This window comes from Canis aureus, chromosome 20, assembly GCF_053574225.1.
Source record: "Canis aureus isolate CA01 chromosome 20, VMU_Caureus_v.1.0, whole genome shotgun sequence".
NCBI lineage: Eukaryota > Metazoa > Chordata > Mammalia > Carnivora > Canidae > Canis > Canis aureus.
The window spans coordinates 33955978-33981048 of record NC_135630.1 but is presented as its reverse complement, the minus strand read 5'-3'; positions in this window follow the sequence as shown (position 1 = coordinate 33981048).

The following is a 25071-nucleotide window of genomic DNA, read 5'->3' as shown; positions in this document are numbered from 1 at the left end:
ATGAATTTTTCAAGACTCTATCTACTAGGGACTACCTCTGCATCCTTTCACTTATTGCTGCTCTGTGAGTTTAGGGTATTTGTCTCATTTGATCATCGGGAGTGTCCAAGGCTGAAAGGGATGAGGAGCCTTGCCAAGGTGTGGCTGACTCCAGAGGACCTGCTCCCTCCCCTGTGCTAAGTGTAGAGTCAACTGTCTTACTGAAAGTCATTCTAGTTACCTTGGGTATTTCACTCCAATGTCAGGAGAGTGTTTTTTTGTTTGTTTGTTTTCTTTTTTAGAGATTTTATTCATGAGAGACACAGAGAGAGGCAGAGACACAGGCAGAGGGAGAAGCAGGCTCCATGCAGGGATCCCGATGTGGGACTTGATCCCGGGAACCAGGATCACGCATTAAGCCAAAGACAGGCACTCAACCCTTGAGCCCCCCAGGTGTCCCAGGAGAGTTATCTGGAGGAAAGATTTAATTTCTCTGTAATTAATAAAGCAACTCTAAAATTGTTTATTAGAATTCTGCCATATGTTGAGTTCTAGAGTACCAGGAATAGCATAAGGAGCATAAAAGATCACCTCTGCCCTTGACCCTAGTCTAATAATTGATCTTATTCTAAGAACCTAAAAAGTTGAAAGTAAAAAAATTATGAAAATGAAAACAATGCACGCTTAAAACATGTGAGAACACCTTTTCATACTTATGCGAATGTCAGAAAAATACCTCTTTAGAATTTCAAAGCCATCAGTGTGTATTTTTTGTCAAAAATTCCTATTAATTAGGTCTGAGAGATCCAATGTTACTTTTCATTGACCAGGTGATAAAACAGCTTAAATATCAATTTGAAAAAAGAAAAAGGCCCTTTTTGTCACAATTCTAAGAAAGCAATTTTTCTTTTCACACATAATCTAGTTCTAATTCTCTTTCATAGAGATTGGTATATGGACACAAAGCATATATAGCATTTAGGACCATCTTGTTTTTCACTGACTGGTATTTTAGATGTTTTCCACACTTCTGTAGTCAAGACCAATATTTATTTTTTTTTATTTTGACTCCATCTCATTTAAACATCACTAGGGCAGTTTCTAACAAGTACTTATAAGGCAATGAGAATATATTTAGTATAGAGGTAAGATTGAGGGCAGTGGATCCAAATGATCTGAGTTCAAGTCCCCAGGCCACCACCTAATAAATATATAGCATTGGGCAAATTATTTAATGTCCAAAGTGCCCATGATCCCAGGGTATTGAGCCCCATGCCAGGCTCCCAGTTCATTAGGAGCCTGCTTGTCCCTCTCCCCACTCTCCCCCCTACTCGTGCTGTTTGTCTCTCTCTGAAATAAATAAATAAAATCTTTAAAAAATAATAATGTCCAAAGTGTCTTATTATTTACTTTATAAAATAAAACTAATGTATTACCTCAGAGTTCTGAGCAGTCAATAAGGTAGTGTATTAGAATTCTTGGATCACTATCTGACTGACATAAAGTAAACATTAACATATTGTGTTATTAATAAAGAAATATTTCACAAAATAGAAATACATAATGATAGAACATTAAGATGAAATCATAAAAGTCTTTGGCACAAAATACTGAACTCTAGAATGTTTTGCACTAAACATTAGTAAAATAGCAGCATAATGTGGTAATTTATGTGTTTAAATGTATGGTATACAGACATATAATCTATTAAATTATTATGCTTTTTTGATACTGTTTTATATTTTCAGTTATTTTATATGTTTTTGTAATAAATCACTTAAAAGAGTGTTTTTTAGATGTATTTATTTGGGATAAGACAGTCAAAATGTATTAATACAACTTAAAATAGATATTAGAAATGTGTTATCAGAATAAAATATAACCAATTTTTTTAATTCAATTTTATCAAACACTGGATTTAGATACTTCAGCATTTAAGGTCATCATATGAAGTAGAAAACACAAAAACATAAGAAAAATATAACATGGCTGTTCTACTAGAAATGCCTGGTACTTACCATATGATCCAGCAATTCCACTCCATAGTAATTACCCAAAGGAATCAAAAATTTATGTCCACACAAAAACCTACACGTGGGTAGTTATTGAGGCCATATTGACTATTGTCAAAACTTGGAAGTAACCAAGATAACCTTAGTAGGCAAATCGAAAAACTATGGTACATCCAGACGATGGAATATTACTCCGTGCTCAAAGAAATAAGTTTTTGAAGAATGAAAAGACATAGAGGAAACTTAAATACCTACTACTAAGTGAAAGAAGTCAATCTGGTAAGGATACTTACTGTAGGATTCCAACTAATGATTCTGAAAATGACAAAATCCTGGAGACAGAGGATCAGTGGTTACCAGTATTGTGGTGAGGGAAGGATGAATAGGCCAAGCAAAGAGGACTTTTAGGGCAGTGAAATTATTCTGTATACTACAACATTGGTGAATACATGCCATTATACATTTATCAAAACCCATAGAATGTGTCATTAAGAGTTAAGTCCTAAGGTAAGCCATGGACTTTGGGTTATTGTGATGTGTCAGTGTAGGTTAATTGATTATAGCAAAGGTACTCCTCTGGCACAAGATGTTGATAGCAGGATAAGTTGTGTTTATATGGAGGCAGGAAGTATGCGAGTAACCTTTATACCTTCTTCCCGATTTTGCTGGGAACCTAAAACTTCTCTAAAATAACAAAGTATATTTCTTAAAATAAAATAATGCATAATGAAGGAATGCCAAAGCTATGAAGTTTTTCATCAATATGACCTATCTCAGTGGTGATGATCATTCCTTCAGACCAATGATTTCAAATAATTTATCCATTATCCTTCAAATTCACTATGTTAAGCAAAAGAGATTGTGTACATCAAATCCCAGACTTCAAAACCATCCCATAAAGTGTTTATGTTCCAAAGCCATACATAACATTCACACACACACACATATCCATATATACATATATATGTACATATCACTTTGAAGAAATTTATTTATATGTATGTAAATTTTTAAAAGCTTGCTGATCTAAAGAAATCTAAAGCAAGAAAAGCTTGCTGATCATGGTGCATTGTAACCATGTAATCAGAGATGTACTGATCATATGATATGTATAAAACACTATCCTAGGCAGTGGAAATAGAAACAGATATAAAAGAAAGGCTCGCTTTCAGGAATCTCAAGATTCCTAGAGTATCGTGAGACTAGAGAAACAATATAATGGGGCAGATTTCTATTAGCAGTGGGAATGGGCTGCAGCAGTAATAGGAAGAGGTGAAGCACCCCCCACATGCTCCAGAGCCACCATTTCAGAAAATTTGGTGAAGATGGTGTTCACATGATTAAAGAGTGATGCATTTTAGTGATCCTCTTCTCTGTCTAGGAATTTACAACCCCTACAGGGCGATACAATCTCATTTCGATCTTGTTTTCCATACAACTTGCCATTCCATTATCATATTACTTAGAGTGTGTCGGTCGCTTTGTTCATACTGCCTGCGCCTCATTTGTAAATGACATTGTCAAGACTATTATTGCAGCTGTTTGCAGAATGTCGGAAAGCTGTCAAACCTGGCAGAGTCAAACTGTTTGCAGCAAACAGCAAATGAAACGTACTCATAAATGATTAAAGGCACTTCATAAGTGATCCTTACCAAGGAAATGGAAATGTTGTCAGACCGAGTCATCTGTTTTCTGCACCTGGGATCAAACCAAAGACAGTTGCTGCTAATAACCAATGAGGGGAATGCCTAGCTCTAGAAAGGCAAAGAAAGCTCTGGAGGAAGAGCCTTGCAATTTAGAGGCAGCATTGTCATATCAGCTAGGGTTACTTCCTTGTTTTTATACTCATTACATTAATTCTGTTCATTTTGGTAACATCCATTAAGAGTATAAAGATTCTGAAAAAGACATAAAATGAGGAAATATCAAAATAACAATGAAACATACAAGCACATCTCCAACATTTATTCAAAAGGGACTCATCCACATGGATATATTTTTTTCTTTATTGACAAAATAGCCACCTCTACGAAGGAGAATATTATATATGCTTATTGAGAATGGAAGGTCAGAATCCCAAATGATAATAGAATTTCACCTTTTCACTTTTACCATCTGGAAGAATCAAGGCCTTGAGGTAGCTGGCCATGATCACATACAATTTAATAAAGTTGATAGAATATTTGGTGGTACACTGATCACCCCATGAAACAAGATCTTATATAAATTTAACTTTATGCCAACAAAATGAGGAAAGTAACTCTTTGGAGATGTGTGTCCACATGACTCAAGGAGATAGGTCCAAATCACATGTACTTAAAAAAAATAATCAGTTCTGTTCAGGTCTAATTTGCATACAATAAAATTTGCCAATTCTAAGTGCATAGTTCAGTGAGTTTTAACAAATATATATCACTACAAGCATGAATACAGAGAATTTTCAGAAGCCCTTAAACACTCCGCTCCCATTTTCAACAAGTTCCTTCTCCCTGCACCCTGGCCTCTGACAACCTGTTTCTCTCATTGCAGTTTTCCTGTTCTAGAGTCCCATATAAAGGGATTAACTTTGTGCCTGGCTCCTTTCACTCAGTCTAAATCTTTGGCGACTCCTGTCGTCAATATGTTGTGGCATGTATCGGTGGTTCTTAATATAGTCTAAACAGCAATGTTATTCTCCTCTACACTATCAGAGTTTGTCAAGTATTGTAGACAATGGACATGCTGAGGGGCTTACCGTGAAATCAAGAAAAGCTTTTGAAGGGGAAGTGCTGGAGCGCTGGGTGTGTTCTACACATTATTTCATTGGATTCCCTTAATAACCTTCAAGGTGGAGTTTTATTAAGGAAACAAAAACTGAAGCTCATCACATGCTAAAGGATGCCATAAGGATCTCACAGCTAATTAGGACACAGGAAGTGGAGGGAAAATTGTGTTTCAGTGGAAAACTATACAGTGTCTAGAGCCTAATTTCCAGGTTATCTGCTTGTAGATAACGGATAACAATGCAAGTAATTCTTGTCTATAGTCATGCAAATTTCGTCCAGTGGACGTTCATTTTACTTGTCTCTTGTTGTGAAAAAAAAAAAAAAAAGCCAGGTTTGCCTTTCATTTGTGCATTCATTTTAATATTCTTTATCAAACAACATCTTTGCTCTTTGGAGTCTCCTTTGAATTGTCTTAACTTCTTTCCAGAGTTCTCCCTAGTGAGTAAAATAGAATACTTAACACATGTTCATTCTTGTGCATGCACTAGAATTACGATTTTTACCTTTTTTGGGGGAAAATTATCTTTTAATAGAAAGGAAATAAACTCAGGTTTTTACACCATAAACTCTGTGCTTCTTTCCACTGCACTATGATATGATCAGCTCACATATCTCCAGGATACTTTGCTTCAGTCATTATCAATTCCCTTAACACATCAAAAACTATATTTACATTCTGAACTCTCTTTTGTCAAGGATATAACAATCTCCCAGGATAGATTTATCTTCTCTACAACAGGTCAGTCTTATGAATGACATACGTGGGGTTTAAGAGAACTAGATAGCTTTGTTTCATGAAGATCAGGCTTCATCAGGTTGTAGCATCAGCAAGAAGACTGTAACCTTGAAGAAGAGGTCTTGCCAGACTATTTCCCGTAAGACATGCATCTGAGGCCTCTCTGAGCTCTGACTTTTCTAGCTGCCAAGATTTAAGGAAGCATAGTAGTGGTAATATCTGCTGTCGAAGGAATCCAGAGAAGAAATTTTTTTTTCATTTTTTCTGCTCTATTATCCATATAGGTAAAATCTGCACTTTGTTCTCATAGGAAACACTGATTAGTACAGATCAACTACCCTAAGTTTGTTTAGATCTTGGAATTAGAAACAAAATCCAAGTGTTATGAGGGCTCTTGATATGAACCAATCTAAATCTGATGTTCCAATCTCATCTATAAAATATTTTTCAGATGAATACCCTGGCTGTATTTAATACTGCCAATGAAAGAAGTTCACCACTATCCAAGAAACCCAATCTATTAGGAACTCTGTCAGAAACTTCCCTCAGACTGAGGTACAGCTTTACCTTTGAATTTATAATGTGTACATTTACTAAGGATTTGTTCTGAGCTAGGCACTGCATTAGACATGTAAATATATCCTGATATTTGCAACAACTCTAAGGTGGTGTTATCCTATTTTTTTGGAGAGGGAAATTCAGGCTCAAGGAGATAAGGAACTTTCCCAAAGAGCCAAAAATTTGCCTCTCCTAAATGTCAACAGTAGCATTCAAATTCAGGGTTACATGCCTCCAAACTCTTCCTGCCTCCTATTTTTTTAAATACAGAGTTTTTAATGCAGAGTTTGCAGTATTCAGTAAGGGGCCAGTATTCTATTTCTGAGTTGTGACATTAGGATGCTCACGTTTTTATTCTTGCAGTTAAAATGATTGCTATTATGGAAGCCTTGACTATGCCCTAGTTTTTGAAACAAGAATCAATCATGGGCCATTTATAGTTCTCTTTTGGAACATTTGTTGTTACAAGACACAGAATCTACTCTTAACAAGTTTAAGTGAAAAAAAAAATTATTAAGGGATATCTGATAGATTTCAGAATCTTCAGGAGGGCCAGAGGGTCAAGCTCTGAATCTTGGCCGTCAAGATTAGCACTCCTTAACCACCATGTCATTCTTGCGTCAAATGCACTGCCTATGCTGCCGATTGGCACAATAACTCACTTTGATGGTGATGGTACTTGCCCCTGAAGCCCTCCAACTGTGGTCCTCCCAAAACCATTCACCTTAACTCTCCACCTCTCCTGTCAAAAGATGAGTTTAGGTGATAGGTACTTCCTCAAATTGCTTTCTTCCAAATAAAATATAACACAGGTGTAGATAAGTGCTATAACCTAATTCATGTGTCTCAGACCTAAGGGAAAAGACTTTGGTGAAAGGAAAAGTATGTCTTCTACCATTGAGGGATGGGAATGACACATCAGGTTATAGGAAATTTTCCAACATGGGAAGAGTGTTTCCAATTAAGAAGATATATGATGGGGACGTCTGGGTGGCTCAGCAGTTGAGTGTCTGCCTTCACCTCAGTGCATCATCCCCGTGTTCTGGGATCCAGTCCCACATCCGGTTTCCTGCAGGGAGCCTGTTTCTCTGTCTGCTTGTATCTCTGGCTCTCTCTGTGTCTCTCATGAATAAATTAAAAAAAAAAAAAAGAAGATATATAATGTATGTCCACCAAAGGAAATGTAGAGTGTGAAGAAGCAGATTTTGTGATAATGAGAAAAAGAATTATTTGCACATTTGTGCAGTCATCTGACATATTGGTGTTTCTATTTGTGTTCTGTAAATATACTTTAATCTCAAAATAATATTTTTTTTTCCAGTGACTTAAGTTTCTTATCATTTGGAACCTTGGAGATAGCAACTGGATTTATCAATTTTTTTTTTTCTCTACTTTTTCATATGAAGAGAGTGGGCTTTGCCCTACTAAGTCCAGGCCCTTTCAATTTTTCTGTGGGCTATTTCAATGGTCATTTTTCTATTTTTCCTGTAAAATTCCATAGCTTGTAACATATTTTACACATAATATATCCTCTGTGAAGATATTTTAAATGCATGAAGGATTGTTCATAAGACCTCAATCTATGCTATTCAGTTTTTTAATTAAAGTTTGGGTTAATTCAGGTTTTATGAAGAAATATTTTCATCTTTATTTTTTGTGTGGGAAAGATCATTGTTTTCTTCTCATTTTAAAATTAAGCTGGGCCCAGAGACACAGGCAGAGGGAGAAGCAGGCTCCACGCAGGGAGCCCGATGTGGGACTCGATCCCGGGACTCCAGGATCATGCCCTGGGCGGAAGGCAGGCATCAAACCACTGAACCACCCAGGGATCCCCCCAGTGAACCATTTCTGACCAATTTACCTTGACATGACATCTCTCATTTCTCTGAATTTTTGAAGCAAGGGATATCTGAGACAGTTATCTAGCCATTATGAACATGTTTTTTTGTGACTTAAAAAATAAAAAGCCTGTACATTGGCAGAAGGACCATGCGACCAAGGACAAAGAAATAGTTCCAGAAATCTGTAAGAATATCAAGTTGTGACTATATAATGAGTTTTTATATAAAATAATGCTAGTGTCCTACCTATAGTTTGCATTGTTAAACATTTTCTGTGCTATTTTATCTTTTTATATTTCTTCTTTACTTTAGAGATATTTTACTGTGCTTCAGAGAAATGACATTGTGATTGAGATTGGAATTACATCAAATAAATCAATTACTGTGAGAAGACTTCATATCCTTTTTTGAGGGATATTCTGTATTTCTCCATTTGTTCTTTCTATTATAATGGTTAATTTATTCACATCTTAAAATATCTGATTTGGGGCCCTACTTTATCACCTTCATATTTCTGATGAAAGCACCTAACAGCGGTTAACACAAGTATAATTGGCAGACCTCACTTTAATGGGAGGTTCAATCTGGGAGAGGAGAATGAGCCCAGGGCTTTCATAAGGAAGCCCCAAGGCCAAGTGCACTAACCACTACTCCTCTGGGAGAGCAGAGGGGAACACCTGAGGAGTTCCACCCAACCCAACTGGCCATACCCCCTACTCTGTGGGTTGCTGCACCTTTAGCTCTTCATGGTCCTTGCTGAGGCTGGTGCACAGGTCTGTAACCTGAGGAAAAGACTGTACCAGGCCTGGGCCATCTAAAGAAACTATTTCAGGGTCTTTGGGCTGGTCCCTTCAGTTGCCCCTGGAAATGATAGGGGACAACCTTTACCCAGCTGCTCCAGTAGCTACTTCTCTCACCCCTCTTTACCCTGCTGTGACTCTCTGATTTGCTATGAATTACTTATCACTCCTTGTTTGGTCCCAGCCCATCTCCAAATAAGGGCACTGCATCCTGGGAAGATCACAGAGGGTAGGATGTTCATTTATCTTAAGTTTTCTGAAAGTCTTTGGGTCTGAAGTGACAAAAAATGAACAGGATCTACCACTCTTAACAACTATTTCCCTTCCTGAAGACTGAAAATTTTATTTCCCAGAGAACCTGCATCCATGTCCTTATTCCCAGGTCAGAAACAGCTGAATGATGAGTTTTAGTAATGCATGAGTACAATAAGATCAAGGGGTGGTATGCTAAATAAATATTTTTAAAGTATGTAATTATTAATAATTTTAGCAGCCCCTTAATTTTTAAAAGTATTCACGATTGGATGATAAATTGTATAGTCAAATCCTTGCCTTTGTCACCATTTGAACCCATCTTAGTTTCAGTGAAACCATTCTTGCTAAGGGATCAATGACCTCTATGCTATTAAATCCAACAGATATTTTCTTTTCCTCTTTTCCTTGATCTTTCTGAAGTATTCAATACAGTCAGGAATCACACTATTTCTGGCATACACTCTTTGCTTTCAGTTTCCAGTATATCACACTTCTTAGGCTTTATTTCTATTCCCTCTGGTGGCCCTCATAACATCCAATGCTTAACTGTGCTATCTATAATTTTGTTTTGTTTTTAATGGTGGTAAAAAACCCACATAACATAAAATTTGCCATCTTAACCATTTTTAAGTGTCCAGTACAATAGCGTTTAAAACTCTGCACACTGTTGAACAACAGATATCTAGAACTTATTCATCTTACAAATTGAAATTCTATGCCTTATGAACAATCATTCCTCTTTTCCTGTACCTCTAGCACCTGGCAACCTACGAGTTTCTACTTTCTGTTTATAGGAGTTTGACTGTTGAGGTACCTCATATAGGTGAAGTCATACAGTATTTATGTGCCTTTTTGTGACTGGCTTATTTTAGACATTACTCCTTGTTGTGGCATGTGACAGTATTACCTTCCTTTTAAAAGCAGAATAATATCACACTGCATGTATGTACCTCATTTTGTTTATTTATGTGTCCATCAATGGATATTTAAGTTGTCTCTGCTTCTTGGGCTTTGTGAATAATGCTGCAATTAACATGAGTATGCAAATATTTCTCATCAGGATCCTGCTTCAGTTTTTTTAGGTCTATACCCAGAAGTGGGATTGCTGGATTATATATGGTAATTCTATTTTTAATTCTTTTGAAGAAACTCCATATTGCTTTCTATAATGGCTACACCATTTTACATTATTTCCAACAGTGCACAAAGGTTCCATTTTCTTCCCATCCTTGCCAATATTTGATATTTTCTTTATTTTAATATTTAGTATTTTTTTTTTCTTTTCTGGTAGTGGCTATTCTAAAGGATGTAAGGTGTTACCTCAATGTAGTTTTGATTTACATTTCCCTAATTATCAGTGATCCTGAAAATCTTTTGGTATGTTTGTTGGACATTTGTATGTTTTCTTTGGGGAAATATCTATTCAAGTCCTTTGCTCATTTTTAAATGAAGTTACTTGTTTATTTTTGTTGTACAGTTGTAGGAGTTCTTCGTGTATTCTGGATATTCGCCTTGGTCAGACGTAGGGTTTGCAAATATTATCTGTTATTCTGGATGTTGCCTTTCATTCTGTTGATTATGTTTTTGATGCATAATTTTTAAGTGTGATAGAGTCCCTTTTTTTTTCTATTGTTACCTCTGCTTCCAGTGTCATATCCAAGAAATCATTGCTCAATCCAATGTTGTGAAGCTTACCACTGTTTTCTTCTAGTAGTTTTATAGTTTATCTTAAATTTAGGTCTTTTAACTTAGTTTCAGTTAATTTTCATATATGATATAAGGTAAGCATCCAACTTCATTCTTTTTAATGTGAAAAAGACCTAGGCTATCCCCATTGGCTATTCTTGGCACCCATGTCAAAGATCATTTGGTTATAAACACAATACTTAATTTAAAGGCTTTCTATTCTGTCCCATTGGTCAATATATCTGTTTTCATGCTAGTACCATACTGTTTTGATTACTATTTCTTTGTAAAAAATTTGAAATCAAAAAATAAAAAAACAGAAAACCTAAAAAAAAAAATTTGAAATCAGAAAGATGATCTGATAAGTTTGCTTTTTCAAGATTTTTTTTTTTTTCATGGTTTAGGGTCTTTTGAGATTCCATATAAATTTAGCGTTTTTTTTCCATTTCTGAAAAGGAGGTCATTAGAATTTTGATAAGGATTGCATTGATTCTGTATATCACATTGAGTAGTATGAGCATTTCTACAATTTATTACAATATTTAGTTTTCTAACCCATGAACTCAGGACTTCTTTCTATTTATTTGTTTCTTCTTTAATTCGTTTTCATAATATTTTGTAATTTCCAGAGTAGAAGTTTCTGGCCAACTTGGTTAAGTTTATTTCTAAATATTTTATTCCTTTTGATGCAGTTGTATATGAAATTGTTTCCTTAATTTTCTTTTTGGATTTTCATCATTAAATCAGTTGTATTTCTATACAGCAATAATGAAATAGATGTATAGAAATACCACTGAGTTTTGCATGCTGATTTGGTATCATGCAACTTTATTGAATTTGTTTATTAGTTCTGGCAGTTTTATTGTGGATCCTTTAAGGTTTTCTACATATAAGGTAATATCATCTGCAAACATAATTTTCCTTCCTCCTTCCCTATTTTGATATCCTTTATTTCTTTTTCTTATCTAATTTCTCTGGCTAGAATTTTATGTTGAGGAATTTTCTTTCTATTACAACTTCATTCAGTGTTTTTTATCATGAAATTGTGTTATGTCAAATGCTTCTCTTAAGTCAGGATGATCATGTAGTTTTTCTCCTTCATTATGTTAGTGTGACATATTACATTGATTGACTTTTGTGTGTGGAACCATCCTTGCATTTCAAGAACAAATCTCACTTAATCATGGTGTGCAATCTCTTTAGTGTTCCATTAGATTTGGCTCCCTGGTGTTTTGTTAAGGATTTTTACATCAATATTCATCAGTAGTATAGAGTTGTAGCTTTTTTTGTTTTATTGTATTTATTTATTTTAAATGAGCTTTTTTAAAATTTTTATTTATTTATGATAGTCACAGAGAGAGAGAGCGAGAGAGAGAGAGGGAGAGAGGCAGAGACAGGCAGAGGGAGAAGCAGGCTCCATGCACCAGGAGCCCGATGTGGGATTTGATCTTGGGTCTCCAGGATCGTGCCCTGGGTCAAAGGCAGGCGCCAAACCGCTGCGCCACCCAGGGATCCCTGTATTTATTTATTTTAATATCTCTCTTGTTTTGGAACCAAGGCTATACTAGTTTCACTAAATGACTTTGGAACTATTCTGTCCTCTTCAATTTTTTGGACATGTTTGAGAAGGATTAGTGATTAATTCTTATTCAATGTGTGATCGAATTCATCAGGATGTCAAAGGTCTTGGAATTATTTTGTTTAGAACTGCTTGATTACTGATTCAATCTCCTTAATACTTTTAGATCTATTCAGATTTTTAATTTTTTCATGACTCAGTCTTGGTAGGTTGTATGCTTGTAGAAATTTATCCAATTCTTCTAGATTATCCTTTTTGTTGGCATATAATTGTTCATAGATTTCTCCTCTTTCATTTATGATTATTGAGTCTTTTTGTAGTTAGTAGTCTAGCTAGAATATATTTATTTTGTTAATCTTTAAAAAAAATCCTGTTTTATTTACTTTCCCAATTTTTTATATTCCCTATTTCTTTTATTTCTGCTATATTAGTTATTATTTCCTTCCATCTGTTCACTTTAAAAAATAAATATTTTATTTATTTATTTGAGAGAGATAGAGAATGAGTGGAGGGAGGGACAGAGGGAAAGGGAGAAGCAGACTTCCTGCTGAGCAGGGATCCCAATGCAGAGCTCTATCTCAAGACCCTGGGAACATGACCTAAGGTGAAGGCAGACACTTAACCAAGTGAGCCACCCAGGTGCCCCTCCTTATAGCATTTCCTATAGAACAGATTTAGTCATTGTGAATTCCTCTGCTTTTGTTTATCTGGGAAAGTCTTTATTCCTTCATCATTTTGGAAAGAATTTTTTGCTGAAATTATATTCTTGATTGGCAGGTTTTCTTTTCAGTATTTTGGATATATAATCCTTTTTCTTTTGTAGTCTATAACATTTCTGGTGGTAAATCCACTGATAATCTTATGAATGAATGTTCCCTTGCACAGGACAAGTTGCTTTTTTCTTGTTGCTTTCAAAATTCCCTGTCTTTGATATTCATTAGTTTAGTTATAATGTGTCTTAGTGTGGGCTTCCTTCAGGTTTTGCTTCCTATATTTGGATTTTCATTTGCCTCCTATTTTGGAAATTTTGGGATTTGACTTCTTCAAATAAACTCTCTACCATTCTTTCTCTCTTTCTTCTTTCTGGACTCACACAATATAGACATTAGTTCCTTGATGGTATCCCATGAGTCTCTTAGGCTTTCTTCCCTTTTCTTTGTCCCTCCTTCTTTTTGCTCTTCTTAGTTTAAATGAGCTATCTTTTTGTTCATTGATTCTTTCTTCTGCTTGATCAAGTCTGTTACTGAACCCCTCTAGTGAGTTTTTAATTTAATTGTATTCTTCAAATCCACAATTTCTGTTTGATTATTTATAGACTTTCTATATCTTTATATTCTCATTTTGTTCATGCATCATTTTCCTTATTTTGTTTTTTGTCTATCTATATTTTTTTGTATTCACTGAGCTCCTTCAAAATGATTATTTTTAATTCATTGTTAAGTAATTAATAGATCTTTGTTTCTTTAGGGTTGGTCTCTGGAAATGTATGTTTTTCTCAGATTGGACTGTGTTTTCAAATTTCTTTATATGCCTTTTAATTTTTTTCAGACCTCTCCCAGTTTTTATGCACTAGCTTCATATAGAGAAGCACCTTCACTAATAAGCCTAGCTAAAGGTTCTGCTATCCTTTCAAATTCTTTTTTTGCATTTGTCTTTGGGCTTGTGCATGTAATTCTCTAATTATGCTGGTTTCTCTTTTAGGAGATTGTAATATCTTCCTCCCTCTGTGTCTGTCTGTGGCACTGCTATTCTCAGTTGTACAAGCCCTTGGGTTCTCCTGGGCTCTCTTTTGCTCTCAGTGTTCCTCAGCCATCTAAAAAATGTCAATTCCTCATCAACACTCTGAATTAAGGGACACAGAAACCAGTTCCATGGGAAACTCCCCCAAAAGCCAGAACATTGAATATGTGTCCCACTCTTCTTTTTCCTTTCCAATAAAGAAGCCACAAATTAAACATTTTCTCTTGTTTGCACCAACTATGCTGGTCTGGTAAAAACAGTTGTTGTGGTCAAAATGCATTGACTTTTCTTACCATTTCAATGCAGCTATTGTGGCTTTGTGCCTGTCTAGGGTACTATGATTTCTTAACTGGTTCCTGGAATTTTCATAAAGTTCTTTTGAACTATATATTGTTTAAGACAGAGTGTATGTGGGGAATGAGATACGAGAATCCTTGTCCTACCATTCTGCTCATGTTCTATTATAATTTAATATAATTTTATTTGTTATAATTTAACATATTAGTCACTAAATATAATAATCATAACTAATATTTATTTTCCATGTTGACTATAAGAATCTTTGAGAATAACAACTGTATGTGAGTTTATGTCTATGTGTCTATCCATATAATTCTCTTTGTATTTATATTTGTGCTTGTATGTGTGCACATATGTGCATGAGTATATTATATAAATATATTAATATTTGTAATCCCAATTTCTCCCTCTATGCTAGTACTAGTACACATTCAAGAAATGTTTTTATATTGTTAAGCTCTAAAAATATGCAACAGAGAATAATCTTAGCATTTCATTTTAGACAGGATCAAGAAATCCATGCTTAATTATTAGAATTAATGCTTTATTCAAAAGTGGTTGAATTATTTGTGTGTTTAATAGATTAAGTGTAAGTCTAGACAATGTTTTTCAGGAACATTTACCTAAGACAGCTACCTGGCCTTGTCAGATGTACTATGCTTATTGCTCATTTTCTAGGGTTTCTTGGGCTTACACTGGGCTTATACTGGTCAATTCCACTCCTTATGCTTATTCTTGTGATATGGTTACATAATAGAGAAGCTTCTAAGAGATCACGATTTATAAAGTGGGTTCCTATAAAGTACCCAGGGAAGCTGACTTGAAAGCAAGAAAACATAGAAAGTGCTTTCTACCTCTGATAGATTTGATTTGATTGAATAAAACAATGACTCATTTCATCAGCATCCTTTACCCTCAGTATTTATGATTGCTGATAAACCAAATATATTAAGCTTATCATTGTTGCAATACTGAGCATGGTTCCTCTCAACATTGCTACCAACTCCCTGGTTTATTCTGTTCCCTGTCACTATTATCACCACTATCATCACCACTGTCATTCTCTTTATCAATTATCATTCCCAAGTTCTGGATACTCTTAAACTCCAGACATTGTATTGGGAACATCATACACTTTTCACCAAATCCTCACAACCAAAGTATGACTATGCATGATAACCATCACCTTTATTTTACAGATAAGGCAGTTCATTTGAGAGATGATAAATAATTTGATTAGGGAAAAACAGAAAAGAAATTTAAGACCAACTTGGGAAAGAGAAGAAATTATCCTTATAATATATTTTGTTCTATCAAGTGAGATACAACAATTGCCCTCCCCTTTTTTGAGGCACATCTGTCTCTTTAATGGCCTAACATCAGAGCACTCCATTTCCATAGTTTGTGTGTATACAGACAAGCTACCTCTTGAAGGATCGAATCTAGAAACATCAAAGGGGCTTACTTTCTTGGGCATTGTCCAAGCTCTAAAAATGTTAAATCTCTTTCCCTAATAGAGAACCCCCCAGGGATTGCTCAACCTTAGGACTTCACTTTCTCACTTTCTTCAATTTTATTGCAGAGCATTTTGATTCTTGTGAACCTGACCATGTTTTATCCTCATAAGTACATCTTAAGTCATTCAGATAGGACATCTTTCAAATATTTTAGGTTGCAAGCTGTTTATACCTTCAGGTTATACATTTAAGTGAGAAGTAAATGTCTATCTAAGCCCCCAGGCTCCCTATTCCTATTCAACGTATTTGTATTTCAATATTCAGTAAGTACATAATTTTTTTTTATTGTAGTGATGGTAGTGATGTCATTATGAGTTTATTTTATATTTTTCCTCTCAGGAAAATTGGTGCAGTGACAAGGCCTTAGTGTTAGATGGATTTATATGTAAATATAGATCTGCTACTCAGTGACTGTAAAACCTGAGTTGCTTTTCCCTATTTGAGACTCAGTTTCTTCACCTGTAAAATGAGGATAATAAAACCTACTTTATATTTAACTTGTCAGAATGAAATAAGAAACAGAAAGAGCTAGATTTATCACAAGAAATAACTCAAGTGGAGATCCTTGGGTGGCTCAGCAGGTTAGCACCTGCCTTCAGCCTAGGGTGTGATCCTGGAGTCCTGGGATCGAGTCCCACATTGGGCTCCTTGCATGGAGCCTGCTTCTCCCTCTGCCTGTGTCTCTGCCTCTTTCTCTCTCGCTCTCTGTGTCTCTCATGAATGGACAAATAAAACCTTTTAAAAAAAGATTTACTTATTTGAGAGAGGAAGAGAGCAGCAGAGAGGGACAGAAGGAGAAAATCTTTAAGCAGACTCTGCCCCGAGCACAGAGACTAACACAGGACTCATCCCACCACCACGAGATCATGACCCAAGCTGAAACCAAGAGTTGATGCTTAACTGACTGAGCCACCCAGGCATCCCACTCAAGCTTATTTTTGTCTGATCGTGGCAGCACTGGGAATTTAAGCCACAGTGCAAGTGTTTCTTCAAAACTCTCCTGAAGTACCTCAGTGGGAGTTGTGGCTGCCTCTCAAGAAGTTCTGTCATATGTCTCTCTTCTTCCTTCAGTCGTTTTGTGCCCTAGCCTCCCCATATATCTGAGGTTTCTGATTGAGCTTTAACGTATGGCAACCCTTTTGAAGCTACATAATTCTTTATGGTAGAACACCCATAGGAAAAGCAGTCTCACTCTTGAACATATTGATCACATTTAATGGAAAAACTTTGATACATTAGTTTGCTAAAAAGCTAGACGAAACAGAATCTAATACCCAATATCTCAGTTAAGATGAGAGTGGAGGGCAGCCCAAGAGGCTCAGTGGTTTAGCTCCACCTTCAGTCCAGGGCCTGATCCTGGAGACCTGGGATCCGGTCCCACATTGGGCTCCCTGCATGGAGCCTGCTTCTCCCTCTGCCTGTGTTTCTGTCTCTCTCTCTCTCTCTCTCTCTCTGTGTTTCTCAAGAATAAATAAATAAAATATTTTTTTAAAAAAAGATGAGAATGGAGAGAAGCATAGGTGGTGAGGTTGCAGAGACTACCATCATGCCATATAAAGCCAGTGCCTCATAGGATGCTTCCTTAGAACAAGTCAGGCATGTGAAATCATTAGAGGCTTCTTAATATTGACCTTGAAATCACTTCTCAGAAAGAATGGTTGCACTGTCAAGATCAGAATGAGTATAGAACACATATAAACATACCCACAAACACACACACACAGACATACAATTCAATGGGTGAGCCTAGGATGCAAAACAAAATCATGTCTATATGAGAAACATTACAATACAGGTAAATGAACTGTGAACCAAGAAGCACCTCCTCTTTTGACAATGACTTCTTAAATAAAATGAGAGTTTATCACCTGTGGAAAGTTACCCTGTACCAAGATGAAGATGAACTTCATGTCTTGTGTAGATTTGGTTTTTCAGGCTGCTTTAATGGGTCTGGGAGGGGACTACAGGTGTGAGAGACTGGGTTTCAGCAGCAAGGTGATTACATTGGGACACAGTCTTGGCTACTGAGGGAAGCTGGAAGCTGTTGCTAGAGTCAAATATTGCTTTTGCTTAAGTATTTTGTTAAGTATTATTGCTTTCATGACCTGAATTTCTAACTAGAAATATTTTGAAAATATTACATATTTTGTGTACCACCAGACTCATTTTAATCTCAATTGTGTTGTTATTAGTGTTTTTTTTTTTTTTTAATTCTCCAGTGAATCCAACTGCTCAAATCTTAATACTTAAGGACCCATCCTGAATTTTTGATGCACTTGGTATAATTTGTTCCCTGGGATACAAGAAGCATTTTCTTTTTGTGTTCTCAGTTTTTCACCCCCAAGTGCTGTTTTTTTTTTTTTTTCCCACAACTTAAAGAAGCCAGAAATAAATTTCAGCCTTCTTAATGTGAGTAGGTTGAGAGAAGGGCTTAAAACCTTCTTACCCATCCAAGAGTAGGAGTTTCAGTATTGAGACACAGCTGGTAATGGAAATCTGGTGGATCCCTAGAGAAGAACCTGCCTCGGCTGAGATCCCAAAGGTTCTGAGTATTTGAAAGGTACTTAACATGCTCTACTGAGGTGTGGAACAGATGCTGGAAGCCCACAGAATCTGTGAGGGTTATTTAACAGAACTGTGATATCTATCCTTATTTAGGGACTCAAAATATATAATTCTGTGCCCTGATTTTGCTTATGAAAAATAAACACTGGGTGTTCAAAGCTGCCCAAATAATAATGATAACATATTTAACAAATTTGTGCAAGGGCTGACTTTCAAATCTATAAAAGTAAAATCTAAATGGAAAACTCACGAAGGTTTAAGTTTCCCATATAAAATTCATTTTAGATATGTTATCTTTGCTACCACAATGACTAATTGTCAAGCTTCATCTCTCCTTCTAGAAATATATTTTCATTCACTTAAAGGGCTAATTCCTCTGATGTGTCATCAGAGTGCTGCCATCAGATATGTATCATTCCATACTGTAGTATGCTACAGATATTTCAGTGATTTTCCTTTATTCACAAGAGATTTCAGCATCTCACGTTTTGTAATTTATTTATTTATTTATTTATTTATTTATTTATTTATTTATTTATTACTTGTACATACTTCAGCCTCTTTTTTTTGTGACAATGACATCCATGCTGTCCCATTTGGTGTGCTTACTTCTCAGGTCTTCATCTTCCTCAAGTCCACTTTTCCATCTCTGAAACTCTGATCTCCATTATCTTGCATTCTGAATATCATACTCTATATTTAAATCTCACATATGATTTTATCTCAACTCCAACAAATTTTAGCCACACTGGGATATCTCTGGTTTTTCACTGCTATCATCACTTTGTGTTATCATTTCCTTTCTAACTCAGATTTAGTAGTCTGACATGAAAGTTGTTTTCTTATTGCAGATTCTCAACTCCCTTGAATCTTCTTCATTGGCCACACACACATGACCAAAATCAGCCCATTAAAAGAACACATTTACTAATCCACATTTACACAGATTTAGTTGAATAATTGAATAGATTTTACATATATATACAATATGCTATATATATATGCACACATTATATTTTATACAAATATAATTTTGGTATATAACTGTATGTACAGTAAATTGTATAATTGTCTAATATCATTATATTTGAGAGAAAGAGAGAGAGAGAGAGTGAGAAGGGGAGAGGAAAGAATCTCAATCAGACTCTGCGCTGAGTACAGACGCAGACATGGGCTCCATCTGATGACCTGCAGATCACAACCCTGAAACCAAGAGTCCCACGCTCAACTGACTTAGCCATCCAGGTGTCCTGTATGGTTATATTTTCTGACCGGACTGTTATAAAAAATTTCAAGTATGCTTTCAGCACTGCGTGGTGATGTCTCAATATTTTTTCCAGTTCTTTCCATTTGTAATAACCTAAAATGACTACTTTATACACTTCAATCTCTCCTCAGAAATTAAACACACCTTCTGCCTTGCACAGTCTCACTGATGCCTTATATACACTTGATTGGAAAAATAAATATATCAAATAAATCAAATAAATATATGCCATATTCCCACTACCAATTATGGCAAATTATCTACACACACACACACACACACACACACACATTCTCCTGCTACAATATATGTACTATCTCTGTGCTTACCTCCAGTCAAAACTTCCATTTGTGTACTGTACTCCACTGGCTCTTAATGATTAAAAAATATCCTGTAACTTGTCTCACAGTTCCTGCATTACCAATGTATAAGGGGAAAAAGCACTGTAAAACTTTCATTTCTGAAGCTGTAGCATTTATCTTTAAAAATATCTCTTAATCAAAAATAAATTTGATAGAAATTGTGGGTTGATATAGTCGGGATAATTTTATAAGGATAATTGACTTTCATAAAATATTAAACTGAATCCCTAGGCACAAAAAATGAAGAAAGACTGGAAAATTTTACTGACACACTGGCATCACAACTATGGCTGCATTCAAGGCATTTGGTCATCTCAGTCACTGGGACACAGTGAGTCTGAATGCATTCATGTGGGGAAGAAAAAACACCTCTCACTTCAAAATTTTATTATCTCTTTTAAATATATATTTTACTTTATAGTAATGTGTACATTATTTTAAAATTAAAAATATATCAAAGATTGAAAAAGGGGAGAGGTGTAACATACAAGGAAAAAGAATAAAGCCAGAATCCTCAAAAGTTCATACGTTTCATGAAGAGTAGGACTAAGAAAAAAGTTGGGTTGAATTTAATTTAACTTCAACTCAGTGATTTAATTCAAAATTTTTAAAGAGCGAGACCATCCTAGAACTCCTGGAAGAGTAACTGTAAATAATCTCTGTTGTTATGCCTTCTTACAATATTCCATTAATGTCTGTCTTTTAAAATTGAGTATACGACCCAAAATGATGAAATATAAAAGACAAGCCATCAATAAGAGTCTAGGGAAAAAAAGCTCAGAGAAATATAGACATTGGATAATGTATATATTCAAAGTATTTAGAAAAGTAAAAGAGGGGTTTGTAAATATGGACCAGAAAAGATAACACAAATCAGAGAAATATTTTAAAAAATTAAATTACATGATCATAATTTTTATAGTTATAATTGAATGAGTGAAGCAAGGTTAGCCAAAGTAGGATTTTGTCAGAATAAGAGCCTATAGAAAAAAGCGCAGAGGAATATAGACATTGGATAATGCATAATTTCGAAGTATTTAGAAAGATAAAAGAGATTTGTAAATATGGGCCAGAAATAAGATAACACAAATCAGGGAAATGTTTTTAAAAATAAATTACATGATCATAATTTTTATAATTATAACCAAAAGGATAAAGCAATGTTAGACAAAGTAAGATTTTTTTCTAGGGAAATTAGCTAGAATGGAAACAGAGACAAAGAGAAGGAACAAAAATAAAAGAATAGAAGGTACTGTAGCTAAAAATAGAAAGTTTATGACAAGACAAATTCAGAGAAAGGAATAAGAGGGTGAACATCTGGGCTCTTTCCATACTTTGGCTATGTGGACATTACTTCTGTAACTGTTGGGGTGAAGGTGCCCCTTCGAATCACTATTTTTGTATCCAGGGTTGCTGGAGGAGAAGTGAGGAAGATGGGGTAACTGGTTGATGTGCATTAAGGAGGGCACATGATGGAATGAGTACTGGGTGTTCTATGCAACTGATGAATCACTAAATTCTACCCCTGAAACTAATAACATACTATATGTTACCTAAATGTTATTTGAATAAAGACTCTTAAAAAAGAAAAAGGATGAAAAAAATTGAAAGAAAAGAATACCTTAAAATGATCCAGATTTAAAGAAGAAAAAAAAATAAATTCTCAGATTTGGAAACAAATCGATGTTCACACAGAAAAACTAAAAAGAAACCCAGAGCCTGAGTACACTGTGGAGAAAGAATCAGAGACAGTACGATTTTAAATCAGCCAAGCAGAAAGCACAGATTATCTTTTAAAGTATAGAATTCAGACTGATAGCACCCATCCCATCAGCAAAAATGGAACCACTAGGCAAAAATATAAATCCTCGAAGGGACTGAGAAAAATAATTCTCCAACCAAAATTAACTAGCTAACTAACTGAACATTTAATAAGTAAGTATATTAAACACATTTTCCTATGCACGTACACATACACACATACACAGAAACACATTTTAAAAAATTACCAGCAAAAGATCCTTTCCAAAAGAACTTTTTATATGGCATGCTTCAGGACCAGGACATCTCAGAAAGGAGGACAGATTTGGGTGGGTAGTTTTGCTTGCTCCCCCGTTATAGTTCCATATGATCTATTCTGGAGGCCTGATTGCTCAAGGGTGACTCACATTGTATGGCTTATGAAAGGACAGTTAATGAGTTCATAATACTGTCATCACAGTCAGATTAGTTTACATCTGGAAAGGACTTCAGTGGTTACATCGTTAGTTTTGATTGATCTGTCCATCTTTCCATTTTTTTTCCTAAGCCTCCACTAGGGATCAGGCATTAAGTACAGAGGGGTGACCAGAGAGCAGTGGCACTTGCCCTAAGAGGCTCAAAGCTAGAGGGCAAACTTGAGTTAGACAAACAAGCATGTATAATAAACACACCTATTAAATCATCCTATTTGGGAATTTATTTATTTATTTATTTATTTATTTATTTATTTATTTATTTATAAGATTTTATTTATTTATTCAGGATAGACACAAAGAGAGAGAGAGGCAGAGACACAGGCAGAGCAGAGGGAGAAGCAGGCTCCACGCAGGGTGCCCAACATGGGACTCGATGCCGGGTCTCCAGGATCAGCCCTGGGCCGAAGGCAAGCGCTTAAACCACGGAGCCATCCAGGCTGCCCTACATTTTTATTTTTAGCAGCATTATACAAGTACATAGTTCGAGACGCACTATTAATAAAAAGCTTATGATGAAATTCCTTGCCCTGTACTCAACTTCAGCCCACTGTCCAATTTTATTATATAAACTTTCCTACACCCCCACCTACATTATTTAAGAAACTTCTTAAATTATAGTTTTGGACTATTGAATAATTATGGTTTATGTTACTCATGAATAATATAAATATTCTTCATTGATAGCCAATATACAGTTATACTTTTTAATTCAGTTTTTATTTTCCCTAGAGTTAATGATTACTCAGTTTTTCTTTTTGTTTTCCTATGGCATTTGAGTCTGAATAAAGGTAAGAAATATATCCAACTTCACACAGATGTAAGAGAATTAACCCAAACTTCTGACCCACGTTTTTATTGCAAAAATTATAGCCATCCTATTCTATAACATGTGGAAGCTTCTGGTATCATCAGTGCTATAGGTAGACAGAAGTTTTCAGCTGAATCCTGCTGTAACCTGAAGCCATGTGATGGTGGTAAATGAGGAAAATGGTGAAAGTCAAATTCCTAGACTGGCTTTCCTCAAGAAGTTGTAAGGATGAAGTTTTGTTCTTTTATTTAGAATTTAATAGTCATGACTATATGCAATTACTCATTTCCTAAAATAAATGATGAGTCTGTAAGAAAATTACAATGAGCAAAACAAATGATGCTCTTTTTCTTTTCACGCTAGTGAAGTAAAATCATGTAAAAATAGCTTAAAATTTGACATCAAATTCTAAGGTAAGTTAAAATGCAACTGATAATGTGAAAAAAATTGTGATTGGGCAATGCTATCTGCTAACAGGTGATAATACTAAGTATTCTTTTATTCCCCATTTATCATGTGTCAGGCATTGTGATAGATTCATATGTACAGCTCTAACCTTTTCATTAATTCATGCAAATAGATACATTTAGTTCCATTTACTGATAAGGAAAATTAGATAATAGTTAAATGAATTTTCTGTAATAAGATAATTGATGAAGGGCAAGCGGACCTGCCAAATACCAGACCTGCTCGATTCTAATGCCACTTTCCTCATTCTCTGCCTCACCTGATTGTCTGTGGGTGAGCAAAATCCTTATAAGCTCATCTGGACCTTGAGGCAAAACATTTTTTGCTTGTTGGCTATGTATAAGGTACTCACAATACAAGTTCTATTCAGGGCACAAGGAAATACAAAATATAGCCATTATAAGAGGCCATAAAAAAAAGTTAACAAACTAAGTTTCAAAATAACACAAAGCAATGATATAAAGAGAAGCACGGTGGGGGGGGGGGGAGTTCATGATTTACTGTCCATAATCATTATCGGTTACATTTTTAATTACTATTTTTAAAGTAGTACAAATGAAAACATAAAGATTCCATTCCTCTATTAGTTTATAGAGAATCTAATTCTTTTTAAATTATTTATTTATTCGTGAGAGACACAGAGAGAGGCAGAGACATAGAGGGAGAAGCAGGCTTCCTGGGGGAGCCTGATGCCAGACTCTATCCCAGGACCCCAGGATCAACCTGAGTTAAAGGCAGATGCTCAACCACTGAGACACCCAGGTGCCCCAGAATCTTTCTAATTCTTAATAAAAAGTTACTTGACACCAAATACTATCTGCATTGATTTCAAAACACTACAAAGAACCCAATGACATTGCCTACTTTATTTTATTAGTTTAGTTTAGTTTTTAAAATCACAGAGCATAGCATCACTGGGCTTCTTGCGATTTTCTCTTTTATGTTTTACATGTACTCAGGTTACAAACTTCCTTAAAATAACCACGCTTTGTTTTCAGCAACACTTCTTGCCTATTCTTATTGTCTCAACAATCTATCCTTTTCTAACCTGTTTGTTACCTTCTTGAGACACATCATAATCCTCATAGCCAGCATCTGCTCCTAGTGCTCATGAAGAGTTTATAGGTATGATGGGAAATGTGCCTAATGTTTCTAAAGCTGTTGCTCATTTTGTCCCTTGAGGTATATCTCCACAACCAGCAGGTGTGCTCTGGGACTTACCGAGAAGAAATGATGGCCCTGAGGCCACAGGGACACTGTCTGGCTGCAGGAAAGCGCTCCACCTCCCTCGCTTCCCTATGGCAGCAGCTGGGTGCAAGCTGCCTGCCAAGGAGAGCAGTGCACCTGTGAGTAGCGTGGGATCACTGTGTTAGCTCAGGGTGTCCCATGACACCCCAGAGCCATCTGGAGAACCAAGTGAGTGCCAGGGAATTAGCAAATTTGGACACAAACCAAATCAAGCAACTTACTTAAAAGAAGACCAAACTTTCTCAGTGCTCTTTTCTGTAATAGAAAAATTACAGATTTGGAGTCAAACATAGCTAAATTAAAATGATCACTTTAATTCTTAAAAGCTTTGTTACTGTAGACTTAATT